Source organism: Vigna umbellata, chromosome 5, assembly GCF_029865625.1.
Source record: "Vigna umbellata cultivar VRB3 chromosome 5, Vumbellata_1.0, whole genome shotgun sequence".
NCBI classification, from domain to species: Eukaryota; Viridiplantae; Streptophyta; class Magnoliopsida; order Fabales; family Fabaceae; genus Vigna; species Vigna umbellata.
In genome coordinates, this window is record NC_142169.1 from 15,509,029 (window position 1) to 15,524,562 (window position 15,534).

The window sequence follows — 15,534 nt, forward strand, 5'->3', positions numbered from 1 at the left end:
CAATTGCATCTTTTGTAAATGAAGCGTTGAGAAAGAATAAAACAATAAGTGCACAAATATTTTTATATTGGTTCACTCCAATTGAGCTATGTCCAGTCTCCTCTAACCTTAGAGGGTTCCACTATAATTTTCTACAAGATTACAACTGAGTATTCTCACCACTCCTGATATTCCTAGAAAATCCTGGTATCAACTTGATACGCTGCTTGGTTGAGTTTCACCTACTCTTGGTTGTGCAGTATTCTTCACCACTCCTAGTATCCCTAGACGCTCCTAGTATCAACTTGATACACCATCTAGTTGAGTTTCACCCACTCCTAGTTTACACTAGATAATCTTGGTATCAACCTGATACTCTGCTTAGTAATCCTTAACTTACCTGAGTTATTCAACAAGTGTTTGAATTCTTTCAAAATGTGTAATCAATTTGATTGCTTACAAGTCGTTAAACGATTAATCTCATGGAGACGATATATGCTCAATACAATTCAGTTTACAGACTCGCTAGGTGTTTTTCTCTCTTTCACTCTACTTATAAATAGTAAGCTTATGTTACAATGAAGCTTTAGAGTATTTCTAGACTTGAACTTTTTCTCTTCTCAAATATTCTCTTTTGAGTTCTTGAGCTTTTGTGTGCTTTTCTCTCGATGATATGCTATTTTGCTCTTCTTCTCTTTGTAAGTTTTTCTCTTTGTAGGTTATTCTCTTGATTTTTTCTTCGAATCATCTTCTATTTAAGGGTTTCTCAAAATATATTAGTTAGATTGAGCTTTTTCCTTGATTCTTGTGTCTTCTTAGTCTTGTCGTGTGAAGTAGCCGTTGGTGAAAGTTAGCTTGTCAGAGTAGGCTTGGTTTTTGAGTACTTTGATAGAAGTAAGTTGTATTATTTATCTGACACGACTTCTGATGGTGAGAACATTTTATGAATGTCTTATTTTTTTCTACCGTTCATTTCTGATATGTATCAAATGGAGAAGGTGGATGCGTGTAGTAGGTTATCTACACAAAGTAGAATAGATATGCATGCATCATATATGTTTTATTTCTTATGACTTTTATTGTTTTTGAAGGGTGAAGGTAAGGTCCGGCCTTGAAGGGTAAAAGTTAGGTTGAAGAACTACTTGCGTAAGGCATGTAAGTTCTGAATAAGCAAATAGGAAGGATGATTGGATTATCATATGCATCTTGGTCCGGTTGTCGGAGAAGATGATGATGATGATTTGGGGATTTTGATGGGTGTCACGCCTTAAATTTAGGATGTCGCAAGTTGTTAAAAAATCGATAAATTTCAAACTTTTATTATAGCGTGGAAACGTATTTTTCATAAACGTCAATAATTACATGTACATAGTTTATTCAAAACATAATAGTTCCAAAAACGATATCAATTTACATTACTCAACAATAATGAAACTAACAAAGGAAATAAAGAACTACAATTACATTCTCTAAAATATTCAACACAATACCTTTAAAAGAAAATTTGAAGTCTGTCACTTGTGTAGTCTCAAATCTATCATGCTTCATCAATATTTGAAAAATCATTTGCTCACGTATAACACATCATTTGATCATTGCTGATAAGATCATTCACAAACAAACACAAACATAAACATGTACGGGGTAAGCTACTGATAAAACAATCATAAAAACAAGATACATACTTACAGATTATATCAACCATAATAAACACCATATATACAGAAATAATAACAATATAATCATTAATCCTCTAAACACAACACATCAATTATATCTGGTCATCGCTCCTTAAGCCTCGACCCTTGATCCTTAATGTCATCACGTACATCGCAAACATAGACTAACAGTCTATCCATTCATCAGTACTTATGCTAACTACACCATATAAACCAATCACTAACAAATTAGTACCCGCTGGAGTATCATCGTCATTACGGTATCAACACATGTTCTTCCATCATGAATATCCTCATCACTAACATCACCATGAGCATCCACAGTACCGTAAGCACCATAGTGGAAAGAATCACTCACACTCATGTACCCTACCTCACCCACCTATAGCCTCCTCTACAGGCCATCTATAGCCACCCCTACAGATATGTACGTGTAGTCCTGCAATCTAGCTAAGGAACATGTCTTTCTACCACACAAGGACAAGAAAAACATCATCACCCTCACACAACGAAGGTTCAATACCCGAACAACCCTTCCTTTTCGCACACAAAGCTAAAGGTAGCACTTATCTACAGATAATCTCAAGATTTACTAAGTACAACAAGTAGACATATCCTCTACTCTTATGCTCATCAACCATACACTCAGGTACATCCCAAAACTCATTCATGATCTAATATCAAACACAAGTCAAACTTAACCCTAAACATAGCCACTAATCTCATTCTCTACTCATCATCACCTTCTGTAATTCATGCGCTTATTGCTCGTCCATTCTTTCCAAAAAAACTCACTTTTCTAGCAAAAATACACTAGGATAATCGATTATAAGTTAATATAATCGATTATTATAAACAACTACAGTACCAATTTTCCAGCATTTCAAAATATGAAAGGATTATCGATTATCATCCCAAATAATCGATTATCACTTAAGATAATTGATTATTGTCGAACCCAAACTCATTCTTGACAAACATCAAGTATTCAAAGAACACAAACGTCATCCCCAAGACACGAGGAAACATACCTAACACTTCATACATGCATTCAAGCCTCACGTACCCTTATAAACAAACCCAAATATATACATTACATTATTTGAATCATCCAAAACCCATCATTATGTAGATTATATCCTAACAAACCCAATATACTATATATGATTATCATACTATCATTATAACATATATTTGCATGGTATAACCGTCAAACATCATAACTTTAGCATCAATACCAATTTTTATGGGATATCTCAACAAAACCATACATACTTTCATAAGGAGAACCCAACACAAATATTACATAAAAACCCTATCCCCATGTATACACAAACCCTTACCCAATGATAACCACAAATAATCATAACCAAAATCATGTACACATGCATCAAAGCAAGGATTATCAATCAAGATAATCAAGAACATATAAAATGTAACAACAAGTAAACAAAGGTAAGGTTCCCCAATACTAGAGCTTTACAGTACAAAAACACCACAAATCTACCCTTGCACTAATGTTTTCTACAACTATTTGCCTCTTTCCTATAAAACGTCTCTCTCTCCCTTTCTCTATGTTTCTCTCTTTGATGTAGGGTTTCTATGGTTTCTAAAACAAATGTGCCCCCTCTCCCTATATCTTAGTTTTTACAAATTACCTCAATCCTATCTCTAATATTCCCTCACTTATAATAATATATTTCTAAATCCAAATCTATCTAAATCTTTATCTTTCTTCTTTTCCATGTTCAACCCTCTGTCTCTTTATTTTATTTAATTTATTTTGCATGATTTTACTTCATACACCCCCTTATTTATTTTCTACACCAATTAACAAAGGTAAATTTCTATGCTTTTACTTTATACGACTTGGATTTGGAAAGAGATATTGTATCTCTTGAAGATTGAGATATTTTGAAATGAAATGCTTGTGTAGTGGATAAGTATTGAAAGAGTGACAGAGTTAGAGAATTTGTCTTCTCAAGGAAAAGAGAGAAGAGATAATTGATATTAGGAGTAATGACTTGATTTACACGCAAGAGATATTGGAAAGGGATGATGAGAGGATTGAGGAAAGGATTTAGATTTGGAAATCCTAGACAACTTCTAGAGATAGGCTCAGTATTAGACACAACCTAATGCATGTATGCAATTGTCTTGTAGACGATTTGTCTTAGACAATGTTATATATGAAGTCACTTAGATGATGAGTTTTTAACGTTTGACTCTAGACACTATATAAGTACACTAAACACGTTGAGTCAAATTCAATCAACGATTCTCATACCAAGAAGGGTGATTAGACGATAAAGTCTATCTTATCCTAATGGTTTAGTAAAGATGTCAACTAGTTGATCCTTTGTGTTTACATATTGTAAATCCATAGTACCCTTGTTAACATGATCACGTATGAAATGATGTTTGACCTCAATATGCTTTGCGCATGAATGCAATGTAGGGTTCTAAGGTAAACTACTTGCAACATTATTATCATAATAAATAGGGATCTTATCTTCGTAGTAGTTGTAGTCTTTGATAACGGTTTAAAATACCGTTATCTGGGATGTAATTTTGATACTAAATACACCCTTCTTGGCTTAGAAACTTGCTTGGACTCATGCTTTTTCATTAAGTTGTGTGAATAAGAGAGTTGAGGTTGAATTTGATGATTTTATGACTAATTCCCTTTGTTTTGATAGAAAATGAGTTAATACAAGAAGCAGAGATGAAGTGCTAAGGATATAGAGCTTAGAAAGGCCTAGAAAAGCACAAGAAGAGGGAACCGCACGAAGCTTGGGCAACCTGTAGGAGGCTTGAGCGTGTAAAAATCGACGCTCGCCGCCCCAGCGGCCTAGCCCGGCCAAGCGTCGGACCCCTGAAGCTTGGGCGAAATTGGAGGCTTAAGCCTTTCGGAAATTGATGTCCATCGCCCGGCGGCCAAATTCGCGGCCCAGTGTCGCGCGTTGCTGATCTGACCCAATTTTTGCTCTGTTTCGACTCTTTTGGACCGGGCCCTGTTTTTAACTCTTTTCCAACTCTATTTAAAGGATCCCGATGCTCTAGGTTTTGTATCTCTGGCTGGAGCAACACAACAACACACACTTTTACACGCTAAAGGCGGATCTGGAGGCGGGAGCTTCCTCTTCTACTCTTAGGGTTTCACTATCTCATGCTTTTCCATTATTCATATAGTTTCTCCAAGTCTATGGGGAACTAAACTCTATTTGTTGTTGGGGAATGATGTAACCTTGTGAACTCTCATGTATTTGAATTGATTCTTAATCATATTTGCTTTATTCATTAATTGTTAGGGAATTCATCTGTTTCAATGCTTGCTCAATTTAACTCATTTAGTTGCATGATTTATGAATTGCATGAGTGCCGGGAGGTTCCTTACAATTCAGGTTCTTCTTGAATTCTCCCAAGGGTAATATTTCTCAGGGATGAGGGTATGAGTACTTGGTCGTCTTAAGCTCTTGATCTTTAGACTTAAATTTCTAGGAACGCTAGGAATTGCACGAACTAGGAATTAAGGTAGGCTTATTGCGCCACGGGATTGGGTTCTAAGTACTTTAGTGAGTGACGTTAACATTAATGCATAAAGAGGAATTCTTATATACATGAGAGGGAACTTGGTGAAATCTAACCCCAACAACATATTCATCTCATATTAAACAACATTCGTTCATCCTTGTGTTACTCTACTATTGATCAATTTGCATTCATATTTAATTTTCTGTCTTTTGCATTTTAAACAAATGATCTCTTTTATTTTAAGTCTTAATTAATTAATTTATCACACAACTGTTTAGTACCGAGAGTCCTTTGGGATACGATACTTGGTCTTACCATTTTATATTACTTGTGCGATTTGGTACACTTGCCAATCCATCAACAAGTTTTTGGCGCCATTGCCGGGGATCAAAAATTTGTCAACAGTTTTCTAGTTGGTTCTTGATCCGTAGTATTTGTGAACAATAGTGAGCAATAGATATATATTCACTACAAGAAAAATGCCATCTACATACGAATTATTATATACGGATCCTAATCTGTAGATAAGGATCTTGTTACATCTGTCGGAACAATCAGTACCGTGTTAGAGTCGCGCAGCGGAATGAAATATAGATAGCGGAAAGCGTGTTTGGTCAAACTCGTATTAAGATGGTCCGTTTTTGAAAATTAATTTTCTTAGAGAAAATTTATTGAACAGTTGATATGCGCAAAATGTAAAGAGTGTAGGGAGTAAAAAAATTCAACATAGAATTTTTATCCTGGTTCGAATCAAAAGATTCTATGTCCAGTTGTTAATCACTATAAAAAGTGATTAACGTTTTCACTAAAAATCAGTTTCACAGATTACAATGGAGTGAAAGAATAGATTGATAAAACCTTCCTTCGACAAACGAACCGGAATAATCGATTGTCAACTGGTCCTGATGAGAGCTGCCAAAGTCTCTGGAATAATCGATTGTTCCTCAGGATAATCGATTATCACTTATTGAAAAACCCTGTAACGAACTTAAATAATCAATTATCACTAACAATAATCGATTATCAGTGGCAGTTGTAATTTGCCTTTTCTAACTCAGACCAGTTGCCTATATATAGTTGTTCCAAAACCCTTAGAAGAAAAGGAAGTACATTGAAGAAGAAACCATTGAAGTTCAAGAAAACTGCAGTGCTATCATAAAAAAACTCTTACCCCCCAAGTTTAAAGATCCAGGAAGCTTCACTATTCCTTGCACTATAGGGAATATCTCTGTTGGGAAAGCACTTATTGATCTAGGAGCCAATATTAATCTCATGCCGCTTTCCATGTTTGAAAAGATTGAAGGGTTGGAACTCAAGCCTACTCGGATGACTCTTCAACTTGTAGACAAATCTCTGAAATATCCTTATGGGGTAGCTGAAGATGTGCTTGTGAAGGTAGACAAATTTCTTTTTCTTGTGGACTTTGTCATCATGGAGATGGAGGAGGATGTGAATGTACCTCTTATTCTTGGGAGACCTTTTATGAAGATAGCAAGAGTTTTGATTGATGTGGAAAATGGAAAACTGAAGGTGAGAGTACAAGATGAAGAAGTAAATTTTGATGTCTTTAAAGCCATGTCTCACCCAAAAGATGATAAAGAATGCTTTCATCTTGATTTTCTTGATGAGATTTGCATGATACAAGAAAACAATGCAAGTGATACGCTTTCTTTAGAGGAGATACTAGTTGACACTTGTGAAGAGTTAAATGAAAAAGAAGAGGAACTAATGGATGAGTGCTTGACTGATTTGGAAGAATTACGAAAGGTTCCTTTGCAAAACACAGAAGAAAAAGTCAAAGGAAGCAAAGTAGAGCTGAAGATGCTACCGCCACACTTGAAGTATGTGTTTCTAGAAGAAGGTGGAAACAAACCAGTTATCATCAATAACTCTATCTCTTTCCCATAGAAGAAGAAAAGTTGGAAGAAGTACTTAAAGCCAACAAATGAGCTATTGGATGGTCAATCTCAGATCTCAAAGGCATAAGTCCAACATATTGCATGCACAATATTCATGGAAGATGACTACAAACCAGTTGCTCAACCACAAAGAAGGTTAAATCCAGTAATGAAGGAGGAGGTGAGAAAGGAAGTGCTAAAGTTACTTGAGGCTGGCATTATTTACCCTATTTCTAACAGTGCATGGGTAAGCCCAGTACAGGTGGTACCAAAGAAAGGTGGAATGACATTTATTTATAATGAAAAAAATGAGCTCATACCCACAAGGATTGTTACTGGATGGAGGATGTGTATCGACTATAGAAAGTTGAACAGTGCTACTAGGAAGGATCACTTTCCCCTTCCTTTCATGGATTTTTCTCTAAGAAAATTAATTTTCTAAAACGGACCATCTTAATACGAGTTTGACCGAACACGCTTTCCATTATCTATATTTCTTTTCGCTGCGCGACTCTATAACGGTACTGATTGCTCCGACAATTGGTATTAGAGCTTGCTTTGATATTCTTTCAAACTTTTGCGAAAATGGCCGGTCATGAAACTCAAGTGTACGCCAAAGGTGCTTCCATCAACAGACCACCACTTTTTACTGGTGATAACTATGCATTCTGGAAAGTCATAATGGAAATATTTATGGGGTCCGTTGACAGAGGCATTTGGGAAGCTGTACTAAATGGCCCTTCTATTCCTAAAAGAACGGTTAATGGTGTAGAAGAAGAAAAACCATACTTTAACGAACTGCTGAGGAAAATAGAAGAGCCCAATTTGATTTTAAGGCTCGTAATAATATTTCATCTGTTATTGTACTTGATGAATTTTATAGAATTTCAGTGTGTAAGACAACACAGGAGATGTGGGAAGTCCTCAGAGTCATACATGAGAGTACAGAGGACATGAAACATTCAAGGAAGAACGCACTCATCCAGGAGTGTGAGATGTTCAGAATGCAACCTGGAGAAACAATTTCTGATGTCCAGAAGCGTTTCACTCACATAGTGAACCACTTGTCAGGGTTGGGTAAGATTTTTGACACTAATGAATTGAATGTAAAAATATTGAAATCATTGGACAGGTCTTGGCAACCAAAGGTGACTGCCATATCGGAGTCTCAAAATCTTACTCAAATGTCAATGACAATTCTCTTTGGGAAGCTTTGTGAGCACGAGCTTGAGTTGAGAAGATTAACTGCAGAAGAGGATCAAGGCAAAAGAAAGACGCTTGCCTTCAAGTTTGAAATCTCAAAAGGAAAAAGTTCTAAAAGGATTGAGGATGATGATTCCGATGACGATGAGGAAAACATGAGCCTTATGATTAAGAAGTTTGCTAAATTTATGAGAGCGAAAGGAAAAGACAAATACCGTGGGGAAAGGAAAGATAATCAAGGTTCTCCATCAAGTGTGAAGTGCTATGGATGTGGAGAAAGAGGACATGTAAAGACTGATTGTCCTAATAATAAGAAGAGTGAAGAAAAGAAGGAAAGAAAGTTCCCAAAGAAGAAGAAAGCTTACATAACTTGGGAAGAAAATGCTTCTAGCTCTTCAAGCTCAAGTGATTCAGATGAAGAAGCAAACCTATGTTTGACGGTTATTCCTGATGACACTGCAAGCCAAGTAAGTTCCTCTAGCTTTGAAACTAGTGAGTTTGATTTGCAAAAAGCTTTTCTTGAATTGCTAAATGAATCTGAAAAATTGGATGTTGCTCATAAAAATTTGAAAAATGAGTTTAAGGAATTAAAATTGAAATATGAAAATGCATTAGATGAAGAAGTCATATTAAGAAATAAAGTTAACAATCTTGAAACTGAGTTGATTGAATCTAATGCAAATGAAAACCTTGTTGAGTGTTTATCTTGTAAAAGTCACATGTTTAACATTGACATACTTGAAAATTTACTTTCTAAAGCAACCAAGTCTGTCTCACATGTTCAAAATGGTTTTAGAAAGAGCAATGTTAGAAATAAAGACATGCATCATCATAAAAAGTCTAAAGTTAAGAGAACTCGTAGAGTTTGGGTTGAAAAAGGAACAACTGTAAAAACCAAACTGCATGGTGTTTGTTGCTTCTATTGTATGAAAAAGGGACATACTTCAAAAAAATGTAGAATCAAACATTTTGATGTTCCTGATGGAAAATGTTCTTGGATTCCTATTATAAAGTAATTTGTCTCTAACCCTGGGGATCCAAATGAGATTGTGGGCACCAAACCCCTCTTGGATGGTTTTGCAGGTTAAGTTCTCAAAAGGAGAGGAGAGCTTCATGGTATTATGCTTTCGGAAATAATGATCTAAGACCGGGAAGTGAATCCATCAAATGGCATTCAAAGCCTTGGTTCGAACTCCATGTGATTGAGCTAAGTGTTGTTTGAACTGTGTTATTGCACTTTGTTCTGCTTATCTTTCTGATTTTCCATTATTTGATTACTGTTATATTAATTTAAATGAGTTGGTTGATAGATTTTCATTGGCATTTTTAGATGATTAAGTTATTCGATGATTGAATTGGCATTTCTGTTTCAAAGATGTTTTCTGTGGAGATCTATTTATATGCATGCCATATGAGCTATGATTTGCTCCACATAAAGCTTGATTGCCAATTGTGAAAATCACTGTAGAATAGTCTTTAAAAGCAGTTGCCGAAACTGCATTTCCTTGTTTGAGTCAATTTTCCAGTTTTAAATTCTGGTTTACCAATATTTCATGGATAAAATCCATTGAACCAAGATAAACAATGTTATTGAATTAAATCTGATTACTGCATATTGTTGTTTTAATTTTTATATATGTTGTTTTATATGCAGAGCTGAATTCATTGGGTTGAACAGATTGGGGTATGAGAGTGCATGAATCATAGTTGTTGTTTTGGAAGTTGTAAATTGTGTTGTCAAAGTTAGTTTTTGAACTGATTGTACTAGCTGAAATGCTTTCATGTCAAACCTGTAGCAGCTGTGATCATTTCCATTTAAGCTACTGTTGCATTCATTTTAGTTTATAATTTGGTTGCTGGATCATTGATATCTTAATTGTTTGAAAAGTGATTGTTGATTTCTTGGGTTAATTGAGTATGCTAAAAACTGAATTTGAATTGCATATTTAAGGGGGTATCTTTACTTTATGAACTTAGAAGAGAGTTAGGAGTGTTAGATATGTCTTAGACTCAAGATTTCTGAAATTTTCACAATTCTCGTAAGCTTAACGTTTTTAATCGATTATCACACGAGAATGATCGATTATTTTTGGCTTTGGCAAAACCCTCATCGCAGATAATCGATTATCCCATAGAACAATCAATTATTCTCACTCAAACCTAAATTTGGACACTTATGAGCAGATAATCGATTATCTTCATCTATAATCGATTACCATACAATTTCTGGAAAGTGACTCTTTGAACAGATAATCGATTATTACTTACAATAATCGAATATCACGCGACCAGTTTCCAAAATAGAACCGTTATAGCGAATCCTAACGACCATAAACGGCTCAAAACGGCTAGTTTCTTGATTTTTCTTATAAATAGCCCCCTATAATCCATTAATGGTCACTCCTTTGCACCCAGAACTCTGCTCAATTCTAACCTGAACCAGTTTTTTCATTTCTCTCCATTCTTTCCAAGTTTCCCTCTGTCCATTTCTTTCATGGCTGAATCAAGAAGAACCGTAGGAGAACCACTAGTGCATCTTCTTCTTCCAGACCTTGTCCTGCAACCATTGATGGGTAGATTTCGGATCAATAAAAACATGCGGATTATGTCCATTTCTGGCAAGAACGACAAATCATGGCGGTAAAGTTCATACGCCTTGATTTTTATCGATTTTATGGTTTTCAATTTCCAGATCTGTTTAGTGCTCAAGGACTTACTCATCTCGTGGAGCAAAAATGGTGCATCTACCTAGATCTCATACGTGTCTTCTACTTCAATATGCGTTATAGTGACAGAATCATCACAATAAAAGTAAAAGGAGTTCCAATAATTTTGGATGATGACGTTTGGACGAATGTCGCACAACTAACAATTTGGGATGATGCTGTCAAAGTTCATCTTGGCGTCCCGAACTTCAATTGTCTCCTCGCCTTTCAATCCTTCTTGTGCCATCCTGAACAACAAACCAACCGTCGACAACTGCTAGTTGGTGGATTCAAGGTTGAAGAACGAATGATCCACTACTTAATTGTGTGGCTTCTATGTCCTCATGCCACTAACCATGTGATGAGTCGTTATTTCTTGAATTATATTTAGTTTATTGCACTTAAATAGACCAGGGAATTGTGTTTAATTGTTTGTTATTTCCCCATTTTCCGAATTGTGCTTAATTTGGTCGGAAATTTGTAATTGCGCTAATTTGGGTTTTCTGAGCTGATTAAGTGCATTTTTGAAGTGCAGGAAAATTTTGGAAATACATTTTGGGACATCAGGAAGAATGCCAAATAAATCCAAGACTCTCCACACAGACATTTTAGAATTAAATAAATTGTAATTCAGTAGTTTAGAATTTCTGTATCAACTTTTACATTTTGGGACAATTTTTGGTAAAGTAGACTAGACCCAAAATGTGAAGGAAAAAAATGACTTGGCACCTTAGGGTTTTTGTGTGGACCCCACCCTTATTAAAGGTGACCCACGGCCCTTGGAAAAGCCAGCCGCCACACTCTGTTAGGTTTTTTTGGTTTTTCTTTTCTCGGGCGGTGGAAAACACTTTCTTTTTTTTAAGGGGGAACGAATGAAGAATGGGCACGCTATTACTGTGGATTTTGGGATGCAATTGATGAACACATTTTCTTCTTCTCTTTTAGTACGTTACGGTAGATGGAGAATATTAGAAGCCTTCTTTCTTTTCCTTTGAAATGAAGCGGTAATGTGTTGGAGCAGCACCGAGTAGTAGGTGAAGTGGTGTGCACGGAAAGCGAGTGGAAGTAACTCTCGGTTTTTCCAGCAAAGCTAGAGGTGTCACGGCTGTAAGGGGGCACATTTTATTTTGGAGAAAAGGAACTCACGTCCAGTGTTGGTGTGCACACGGAGAGGAGGTGCTGATTGTTGAAGGGTCACATCCAGGGAATTAGTCTTGCTTTTAAAATTTGGAAGCATTGAAGGAGCAGGTGTGTGTCACGGCATGGAGAGAGCACATGATGGATTGAGCTGGTGAGTCACGGGAGTGATGCACGTCTAACGCGGATGGAATTTGGAAGCACACAACTGAACATTAAAATTGGAATGATGAGTACGGTGATTGATGATGAGAAAAGGAGGTCACAGCTGGAAGGATGGGTGCAGCACGTGATGATCAAGAGATAAGATGTTGGAAGTGCACCATTCACGTGGAGCAGGAAGAAGAAGATTAATTAATTGCTTGGAGTGAGTGCAGGGATGTTACGGGTTAGGGAAAAAAATAGCTTGCTTTTAATTATTTTTTTTTTCGGAATGAAGAAGAAGTGCACATGGCTGCAACGTCCTAAGGGGTTTTTGGTCTTTTATATTATATATATTAGAATGTTGCTTTGCCATGATGATGTGCATTGAAATTGCTGCAATGTGAAATTCAAGTTTTATTAGCCCTTTGTTTTTTTTTTCTCTTTCCAATTACCGTGCATTTCAAGTTTTATCTCAGTTAGAATGTGTATTTAATGGGTTAGCTTAAGTGTTGCATTTGAATAGCACATCATGTGTTTCTTTATTATTTCCTACATTCTAATTAGTTCGCACATCTTGTTTTAGGACAATTTAATGTTTTCATTCACTTTAATGCTTTCAATTATGTTCAATTGTGTTTAATTTCAATTTTAATTTAGTTAATTTCTAATCACAAAAACACTTTCAAACCCCCCACTAAGTGTTGATCTGAGACTGAACCCAAATTGGTCCTTGAGAGACGACCTAGGAGTCACTTCCTAGTACTGTACTGCATTCTTTTATGCACAATTTTTGTGGGAGGTGCGACCCTCTCATCAAAATGGCGCCACCTGTTAAGAGTTCTATAGTGTTTGGCGATCTTTTTGTCTTAAGCCTTGGGCATGTTTGAGATACCAAATAATAGTGTATATCTTGATGGCGTTTAACATGTTCTGTCAAACGCTTGATGGCGTTTAACACGTTGAACTTTTAAGCATTAATGTTTAGATCATTATTCTTATAGATTATATTTCTATTGTATCAAACACTACTTTCAATTAGACACAAATTTACCACAATTGTTTATCTTATTGGATATATTGTTATATCTGATAGACACATATCTCATTCAATGTTTGTCATCGTTAACTATTTTATTTTATGATTAATATTTCGTTCAATGTTGATTGATAAGATTAAAAACATGAGTTGTTAGACAATCTAGTTCCTCTAGATGATTTTGTCTCAACATCCCATTTTAGAGAAGTGCTCACAAATCCAACTCTACAAAAAACTTAATTAGAGGTTGGTCAATAATGAAACAATAAAGGAAATGAAAGTGCAAGATATATATGTACCTATAAAAGAGTATGATATCCAATTAATTATTGTCTCAATAGTGCAACAACTCCCAGGCATATCCGCCACATGAATTTAAGTCTCTGAATAGCATCAAGAAGGATACACAGATCAAAGTTCTTATTTGTAAAAATAGTGCACCCAACTAGGTGCAACAAGTATGTCTGTGTAGTGCACTCCCACTGCTAGTTCTCACAACAATCGTTGTATATGTCTCTAAACCAGCCTAACCTAACTTAGGGACCAAGAAATTGTCTCAGCTCAGATATAGCCCTCATGCAGTTCACGCCCAAAGATCAACGATAGCACACTGAACCTCTTCAAAGTCCAAGGCTTCGTTCAAACATAAAATGTCCCACTATAGAATGATGTAGTGACGCAGACACGTCATCTAGTGTGATGATCATCATCTCACCAATTAGGATATGTAAATTGTTTGTCTCTTAGAGTCATCTCTCAACAAACATCAATATCAAACCTTTATCGGCATAATCGTAAGAAATATCTCATAGATACATCAAACCATAATTTAACACAAAATCTTGAATAGCCAAATGACATGTTCCAATTTAACATTTTACCATAGGATACCAACTTGATTTACCTTTAGTCCTACACAAAACAATTAGATACAAAGTTCAAACAACTCGTCAACCATCTAAATTAAAAAAAACAACTACTATACTAACCAAGCTTTGTCATAACACATATGCAACATGAACGACATAGCTTGTCAACAATGATTTATCTTATGGACCTCTAGAAAATCAACCTACTTTATGTTTTTCTTAAATAACATTCCTGTGTTGCTCAACAACATCATCATGGTTCGTAATAACATCTTCGTGCTTTTATGAACATCAAGATGATGTAATGCCCCAACTTCTTCAGGGTGACCCCTTTTACAATTTGATGTTGCAAGTCTCTTTCTACGTTCACCTTATGAAGAACTCTTAGCCTGATATGTAGATGCATCTTATGTTCTTACCATATATATATATATATATATATATATATATATATATAACAAACAAATTTATAAATTATTAAAACATGAAAAAAAAATTAAAAAAAGATATAGATACACACTCACTAAATTTCAAAATCTGATAAAGTCTTTTATCAAATTTTGAAATTTGGTTAAGCCTTCACCAAATTTCAAAAATCAATTAGACCTTCACTCGATTTCAAATCCAGTTAAGGACTTTTCCAAATTTTAAATACAATTTTAAATCTGGTTCACAATCTAAATCTAATGGAACCGTAACTAGATTTCAAAATTTAGTGAAATCTGGTTAACCCTATTTTTCCAAATTCATACAGATGTATCATTTCTGAGTGCATATAAAATGAAATCTGGAAAGAAAAATGAAATGTAAACCAACAAATCTAAACGAAAATGAAAAGAACTATGTACCTATGATATTCGGTGTGCAGGGATGAAGAACAAAAGTTAGTTGGTACAATGACAAAATCCGAGAGCAAACATGTGCTGGATTGGAGAGACGAAATCCAAGAGCAATTTCTACAAGAGGTCGAGAGAAAGGGGAAAGAGAGAAGGTGAGACACTAGGCTTTCAAGGTAAAAGTGGATGGTTGTGAGTGGGTGAAATCAATTATAGAAGAGAAAATTTGACCCTAGTTAGAACAGTACTCTTGTGATCAACGAAAAATTTGAAAGTGCAGAACAGTACTTTTGTGATTAACGAAAAATTTGAAAGTACAGGGAGAAGACTTTGATGTGCGGGAATAAGCACCGCAAATCATTTTATCTTGAAAACTACAATGTTTTAAGCTCAATATCAGAGTTCTATTGATTAAATGGTTGTATTAAGTATATTGTGCAGCTACCTTATAAACAAAAAGATTGTCATCTCTTGTTAAAGAACTTAACGAAGAGCAACTAAATAATAAAATAGT

General features: G+C 35.4%; 1 long non-coding RNA gene across 1 annotated transcript; it reads right to left on the minus strand.

Annotated features, from left to right (window-relative positions):
• Positions 1–14,085: 14,085 nt before the first annotated feature.
• On the minus strand, positions 14,086–15,322 carry LOC148197803 (uncharacterized). Its single transcript, XR_015786519.1, has 2 exons — positions 15,033–15,322; positions 14,086–14,227 (listed from the first exon to the last, which is right to left on the minus strand). It is a non-coding gene; the product is annotated as an uncharacterized LOC148197803 (long non-coding RNA).
• Between the last annotated feature and the right edge of the window lie 212 nt (positions 15,323–15,534).